Source organism: Humulus lupulus, chromosome 3, assembly GCF_963169125.1.
Source record: "Humulus lupulus chromosome 3, drHumLupu1.1, whole genome shotgun sequence".
NCBI classification, from domain to species: domain Eukaryota; kingdom Viridiplantae; phylum Streptophyta; class Magnoliopsida; order Rosales; family Cannabaceae; genus Humulus; species Humulus lupulus.
Genome location: NC_084795.1, coordinates 35,909,743 through 35,918,110, shown reverse-complemented (window position 1 = coordinate 35,918,110; position 8,368 = coordinate 35,909,743). Strand labels below are relative to the sequence as shown.

The 8,368-nt window shown below is 33.2% G+C and overlaps 1 long non-coding RNA gene across 1 annotated transcript; it reads right to left on the bottom strand.

Annotated features, from left to right (window-relative positions):
* Window positions 1–589: 589 nt before the first annotated feature.
* LOC133822528 (uncharacterized) lies at window positions 590–3,993 on the bottom strand. The gene is made up of 3 exons (XR_009887914.1): window positions 3,505–3,993; window positions 2,741–2,868; window positions 590–753 (listed from the first exon to the last, which is right to left on the bottom strand). It is a non-coding gene; the product is annotated as an uncharacterized LOC133822528 (long non-coding RNA).
* Window positions 3,994–8,368: the final 4,375 nt, after the last annotated feature.

Genomic DNA, 8,368 nt, shown 5'->3' with positions numbered 1-8,368 from the left:
TTAGGACTCGCAATGCGAGTCCTAAAAAACTGTGCGAGTCCTAAAAAATCTGGTTGAGTGCCTTTGATTAAGTTTTTAGGACTCACAAAACGAGTCCTAAAAGAATATTTTTAGGACTCGCAATGCGAGTCCTAAAAAATTTGGTTGAGTGCCTTTAATTAAGTTTTTAGGACTCGCTTTGCGAGTCCTAAAAAATCTGGTTGAGTGCCTTTAATTAAGTTTTTAGGACTCGCTTTGCGAGTCCTAAAAGAATTATTTTAGGACTCGCAATGCGAGTCCTAAAAAATCTGGTTGAGTGTCTTTAATTAAGTTTTTAGGACTCGCAATGCGAGTCCTAAAAAATCTGGTTGAGTGCCTTTAATTAAGTTTTTAGGACTCGCTTTGCGAGTCCTAAAAAATCTAGTTGAGTGCCTTTAAGTAATTTTTTAGGACTCTCTTTGCATGTCCTTAAAAGTAATTTTTTTTTTTTAAAAATGTAGCTACAATTTTTATTTTGATTTAGAAAAAATATTTCCATTTCAGTGTCCATATGAGACCAGCTGAGAAAAGCTAGAAACAAGCTGAGAAAAGCTAACCAACAAGCCGAAAGTTCAATCACAAATAATGTATTTTATTGAGAACCAAAAAAATATTAAATTCCACAAACATCAAAGTCCATTAATAAAAAGAAAAACAGAATCCATTGGATTAGTCATCCTTCTCTTGAGCTTCCTCTCATCTTTATCACCCTTCTTCTTTACCTTTCTTCTTTACCTGCAACATCTTAGTATTGTTATACTTAGAGACAAAATAGTTCATATTATATTTTGCAAACCTGAATACAAATAGTAACAATGAATCATTATCAACGAGTATAAACACAAGATCAATGAAAGCTAAAGTTCTCTCATTATTAACTAACATTAACTAATAGCAAACATGTTAATGTGAATGAGAAATTGAGAATCATTGACATATCGTTGAGTTAGAAGATTGGGGCTTAATGCCTTTTAGTGTAACTAATTTAGAGAAAGACTTTGACAAAATCATATAAGCCCCTACTACTCAGAAAAGAAAAGTATCAGCCCCAAAAATATATAATATTATACAAAGTTATATAAATGTGTCTATCAATGACAGTTTTCAAAGTTAAGTTTAGCTAACATTTCTGGCATCTTTATTTATTTAAGGAAGTAAAATAGACAAACAGAAGCTATGATACTAAAAATATACACTAAAATGATGACATCTCTTTTATTCCTAAAGATACAGACACAGACACAAGAAAGACACAGACACAGACACAGTACACTCAAACATACCTCCTTCTATATTTATCTTATTTTAGCAGATTCTTGTATGCACTCTGTTGTTCTTATTCACATGTTCTTCTAAAAGAATGAATGCAGCAGAAATGATTATGGTATATAACCAGATCCTGACATATATGTTTTTACTCTTATTTCTTTTATTTTTTTCTTATTTCTAATTTAATAATACATAAAACATATATGCACAAAAACAATCCCTAAATAAGTAAAAATATAGAGATATGCCTACGTTGAGAGACTTTAACGAGTTGAGTGCATATATGTAAGACTTGGTAAATAAACAATGCTCAATGATTCTAAAACTCACTATCTTGGTATACAGAAGCTCTTAAATTGATCCATGTGTCACAAAAACAGAGATACAAACACAAAAATATATATAAGTGAATTGCTAAACATCACATACAAGAACAGAGGAAACACTAATCCCAAAATTATTTTTTTCAGAGGAAAGCATTTTGGAGTATGAAGGGCCAAGATGAGGCTGTCAAGGTTATTCCAAAATCAAAGGTTTGTTGGTTTGTTTGTTTAATATTTTATTTTGTTCATACATATTTTTTGTGAATCAAGTTCGTTTGGTTAGTTGCATGATTTGTAATTCTTATGGAAGTTTGATTAGAATTGAGTGAAGAAAATTTGACTTTAATATCCTTTCAGAATATATAGTTTTTTCCACCTAGTACTTGCTGCATTTTCCTGGTAGTTTTGCATTGTAGACTCTGTATTGAGTGGTTCTACTTAATTGTGTAATATACATATCATGTTGTAGAGGTCTTAAGTAAAAAGTAGTGTATATGATTATATTTGCTAGAGCATATGCATGGTCACCATGATTATCATATTATAAATAGTTCAATTTCATAAAAAGCATCTGTAAATTAATTTAGGATCAGGATGGCTTAGTTTTGTGAAACTATTGTTATATCAACAAAAAAAATTGGTGGATATATGTTGATTTTGTTTGATATATATAGTAATGACTGTTTCATTGCCTCCTAACTTCAAGACAGACAAATACATTGTAATCATTTTTACATTGCTAATGTCATTTTCTTTCAATGGTCTTTATAACTAGAAGACTTATTCTCCTCCAGTCACTGGGATTTTAGTATTAAGAGTTAAAGTAAAATTAGTAATATATTAGTTAACTTTCTGTTTCAATTTATCCACTTACCCGCTGGAAGTCTTTAATAAGTTATGGAATAAACCATCAAAAAGAGATGAATAAATTGGATAGCGTAGTTAACAATCATCCAAATCTAAGAACAACAAATATAGTTCTTAAATATGTTTCCACATTATTAAAAAACAGGCAAATACAATGGAAAGCTAAAACTTTCACTACAGAACCTACTACTGCATAAATGAATCACAAAACCCAGCAACTGCAAGCGATAGAGAAACATAGAGAACAAGGAGGAGAGATAAACCTTTGGAGGCTTTAAGGGATAATCCGGAGGAAAATGAATTGAAACAAGGAATACGCCCCTTGCATATGGACTATCAGCAGGCCCCATAATTGTTGCTTGCCAATGGAACATATCCTCAGCCACAGGACCTACAATAATTAAGGCAAACATTTCAACACTTGGTTCAATTCAATTTAATGATTCTTATAATCAGCTTAAACATCCATGAACAAGCAGCAGAACAGAAAATCAAGGATATCTACATCAGCATGCCACTCTTATTAATCAAAAGCACACATGGTTAACACCTTGTAAACATTAAATCAATAAATGAACACCTTAATTGTCTTTCTTTTTGTAAAAAACAAAAGAATAAGAAAAATAAAAATAATAGTCAACCGTGCATATGCCAATATTGACAAAAACAGTATTAAATATAATCATCAGATGAAATCGTTCAGTGCTAAAGTACTAGCTCCATTTCTTCTACTACGAAACGGAAAATAAATACATACCTATAATATAGATATATACACACAAAAAGGTAATGCATACAGCTGATTAACAATATAATCTATGCATATAAGAGCGTTAACAATATTGAGGGCTCAGCTACAAGCTGCCATAGTAACTAAACTGAACCATAATTCACACACCAAGATTACAGAAGAACTCCCCCATTTAAACTGTGAAGTAAAACTACAAAAGATTCAAACTTTCACATACCCAGATAGTTTAAATTGCATTTCACAACAAAAAAAATCAGATATGATAAGAAATCAAACCGAAAAAATCCCAGAAGCCCACTTCATATAAGCTTGAACAATTTCCAAACAGTTAAAGAACAAATCCCAAACCAACACTAGCCCCTCCCTGCACAGCCACCGTCCCTGCCGAGCCCAGCCACCGTCCCTGCCCAGTCGACCCAGACCCAGCTCAGCCCAACCTGAACCCCTCCCTGCGCCGTCCTTGCACGATCGATCCCACCCCCTGAGACCCCCGCGCCGTTGAGCCCAGCCAGCCCGGAGAACCCCACTCGCGCGTCGAGCCCTTGAACCCCTAGGCGACATCGAGCCCAGGCAGAGTGAGAGATGGGAGGACGAAGGAGTGAGAGAGCCGAGTCCCCTGCCTCTGCATCGAGCCCGCTGCCGTGATCCGGCCACCAGCCGTGACCCATGCACGCCGTCAAAGAGGATGGTTGATGGCTGGTTTTTGAGTTGAGGAAAAGAACGAGAGAGAGAGAGAGTGAGATTGAGGTTGAGGGATAGGGTTTAGTTATTATTATTATTTGTTAAAAAAATATATAGTTATTATTATAAAAATATATAAATACAAAGTATAATAATATTAGTTTTTATTTTTTAAGTATATTTAAAAACTAACCATTTATAATTTTTTTTAAGAAATTATTAAAATATTTAACCATATATAAATAATTTACTTTTAACTATTACTTTTAGTCCAGTTGTTTTTAGGACTCACAAAATTGTTTTTAGGACTCGCACAGTGAGTCCTTAAAGAGTATTAAGGACTCCCAAAGCAAGTCCTTAAAATTGTTAAGTAAAACACTCATTTTTTACCCCAGATTTTTTTAGGACTCGCATATTTTTTTAGGACACTCATTGCGAGTCCTAAATTGTGTTTTTTCAGGACTCTCAATGAGTGTCCTAAAAACTCCATAAATATTTTTAAGGACTTGCATTTATGTGCGAGTCCTAAAAAAGTGTCCCGTAAAGGGTATTTTGTAGTAGTGATATATCAAAGGTCCTAAAACATGGATCAAATATTTTGGTAAATCACACAACAAATCATGAACACCCTTGGGTGTACCTAGGCCGAAATCACCTTACATGCGCTCATAGATTATTACAATTTTTCATGCATAGCAAAATCAACATCACAACCCTTAAACACAAGTCATACTCTCACAAAATCCAAATCCTATACATCATTCCTACCCAAAAATCAACCATTAACACCATTAGCAAAACCTCAAATACAACCACCAAAAACAATATAAGGCTAAGGAAAAGACCATTACCTCTCTTGATTGTAGAATCAAGAACACAAAAGATCAATACCACAAACTCCACACCCTTGTTCAAGCCTAGGGTTTTATGGGAAAGCCACCATGAGGAGAAAGAAGAATCCAAACACACACAAAGCATAACACAAATCAATATCATATTATCAAATAAAGAGATTAAACAAAGAGAAAATAAGAAGACATACTCTAGGGGGTTCCTCTTCACTTTCTTCTTCCTTCTTCCTTTCTTTCTTTCTTCCTCTCTCTCTCTCTCTCTCTACACGCCTCTCTCTCTCTCTCTCTCTCTCTCTCTCTAGGTCACGGCAGCCACACACACACACAAGAGCAATGGCTCTTCTCTCCTTTCTTAGTCCCTTTATGACAAATCCTCTCATAAAGTCTCCCAAACAAATTAAGGTAAGTTTCCATTTCTCTTTTATTTTCCTTGATTTTTCTTTATTTCAAAAAGATACAAGGAATAAAACATGATCAAGCCTATCCCCAAATGATTATAGTCTTCAATTTTTTTTTTTTGATCCTTTTTACCATTTTAATGATATATTGCATTCCCACTAGGTCACACGCCCACTCCTCCTTTCCCTTTTCTTTTATTCTTTTTTTTTTTAATAAATAACTCCATTAAATCTAAAATAAGGAAACCTAAAATGTGTAGAAAAATCTACACATGTGCACCATGCTACCATGCACTAGCACACACTAAATTACTAGGGTGCATTACTATCTATCATGCACCTTAGTGCATTCCACCATAGCTCACATAAATACCTCATTTGTCACACTTAAATAAAATGTAACACTAATAGTAAGATAACATGTTACACATTTAATCACTTATTAAATTAATTAACCAAAACATTTCTAACAATTAAATAAAATAACAAACCATCAAATAAATCAAATAAACAATTAAATATAATAACAACACTTAAATAAAACAATTCATCACACTTAACATTTAAATCAAATAAAGCACAAAATTTAAATAATCTAAAAAAAAAAAAATTTTGGTGCACTACATATATGTTTAAATTATTAAACATATTTTCAAAAATGTAATAATTAATTCAAAATTAATTATTCAACCTCAATTATCCTATAATTGTACATTTTACCCAAAAAAATAAAATTCTTCTCAAATTTCTAAATTACAGATTTACCCTTGCATCAACTCTTTGATATGGTGTTGATAGAGCCACCCTGGGGACCTATGGACCTATAATATCAAGCTTCAATAAATATTAGATTATTAATAAAATCTTTTTGATTAAATAATAATATTTATTAATCTCATGATTACTCCAGTATAAATATCATATTTAACTCTCGATAATTATAGACATATATTTACATAGTACTTTATTAAATAATAATGTGTCTATTAATATAATCATTACATACAACGTTAATCCTCTATTAATGATTCATAATTAAAAAGGAATAAAATTATCGTTTTACCCTTTTAGCTATATCTTATTCCTAGAGTACCATTGACTTTACTAGTGAAGGTTGTGTCACCACAAGTTTGCGACGTGAGCGCTCATAACCTTTTCAGTTCCGAAAGTAAACCCAATAGGGAACCATTATTCAATCTATAAGAAGGTATAGATTCCATATCTGTTAAACTACGTCCCCAACCATATACATCATTGAGTCCAAAAAACAATTGTTCTTAGCCTGATCATTATGACAAACCTTAACGCGTGAATTGAAAGGATCAAATGACATATATACGAGTTCATAGTAACATCATGATTAAGATCATCATGTATATGATCATCATTTGATATGTTTAATTAATACTATGAAACGATGTTTAGACAAGTATTAACAAATCACATCTGGTCAAGTTCTATATATCACTATATATAAAATACATTCAGTAAAGTGTCCTATTACATTAGTGACCTAGATCTAGGTCGCTTCTATTCATAATACTAGCGAACCGTACTAACAGTAATTAATTTAAAGATTCCATAACATTATTTTATTACAAACTGTTTCAAGTTTATCTCGATCCTTTAATACCAACATGAGATTAAGACAACATATATAAACTTTGGAATTTTATGATATTTACTTAATATTATCAACATAATATCGAAAATATTCTATATATATATATAATAAATTAATTCAATTATTTATTTCATTTAATACATTGGTCAACTAAAATTGCTTTAAGGGACCTATTCCCAACATAAACTCCTTAATCTCTAAATCACCTGGCAAACATATTCATTCCTTATACCTCATTGTTCCACAATTATTGAGAGTAAAATCTTTGTTATTTCTGTCTTGGATTCCATTTTTATACTTTTGTTTTTGCAGATCCTTATTCTGTCCTTCTTTTATTCTATCTAACAAAGTCGATTGCAGAGTCAAGTTTGCTAATCCCCCTACGATCAACTCTATACTTTCTCATTCGACTTCTTCAATCAACTTGACAGATATATTTCTTATGGTCACTACTTGCCCTTGGCTTCAGCAACTTATGGCGTCGGCTACCACATTCGCCTTCCCTGGATGATACAATATTTCACAATCATTGTCTTTGACTAATTCCAACAACCGTTGTGGCCTCTTATTTAACTTCTTTTGAGTAAAGAAGTATTTCAAGCTCTTATAGTCCGTATAAATCTCACATTTCTCTCCATAGAGATAGTGTAGCCATATCTTCAATGCGAACACTACTGCTACTAATTCTAAGCCATGTGTCGAGTAATAGTGTTCATACTCCTTTAGCTATCTAGATGCATATGCGATCACCTTCTCCGCCTGCATTAAAACACAACCCAGTCCTTGTTTTGGCGCGCACAGTATACTACGAACTTCATATTATCTGTAGGTAGACTTAATACAGGTGTCGTAATAAGCCTATCCTTCAATTCCTAAGAGCTATGCTCACAGTCCTTAGTCCATACAAACTTGAAGCCCTTTCTAGTCGATTCAGTCAAAGGTGTGGTAATCTTTGAAAATCCTTCTACGAACATCCGATAATATCCTACCATCCCCTCTGAAGCATTCTTTGGTTGTGGCCAATCCTTTAAGGCTTCGATCTTCACCGGGTCAACCATTATACAATCCATGCTAACAATGTGTCCATAGAATGCCACTTGTGTCAGCCAAAATTCACACTTCTTGAATTTTGCGTACAACTAGTGCTCCCTCGTCCTTTGAAGTGTCAACCGTATATGTTCTTCGTGTTCTTCTTCAATTCAAGAATAGAATAGAATATCATCTATAAATACTATCACGAACTTATCCAAGTAGTTATTTGAAGATTTTGTTCATGAGATCTATAAATGTCGCATGGGCATCGATAAGTTCAAAAGACATCACCAAAAGTTCATAATGGTCGTACCCAGTACGGAATGTTGTCTTTGGAATGTCCCCTTCCTTCACTCGTAACTAGTGGTATCCCTACCTCAAGTCTATCTTTGAGAACACTGCCTTTCCATGGAGTTGATCAAAAAGACCGTATATCCTTGGCAAAGGGTATTTGTTCTTGATAGTGACCATATTATGTTCCTTATAATTAGTGCACATCAGCATTGGTCCCTCTTACTTCTTTACGAACAACATAGGTGCCCCCCCCCCCCCCA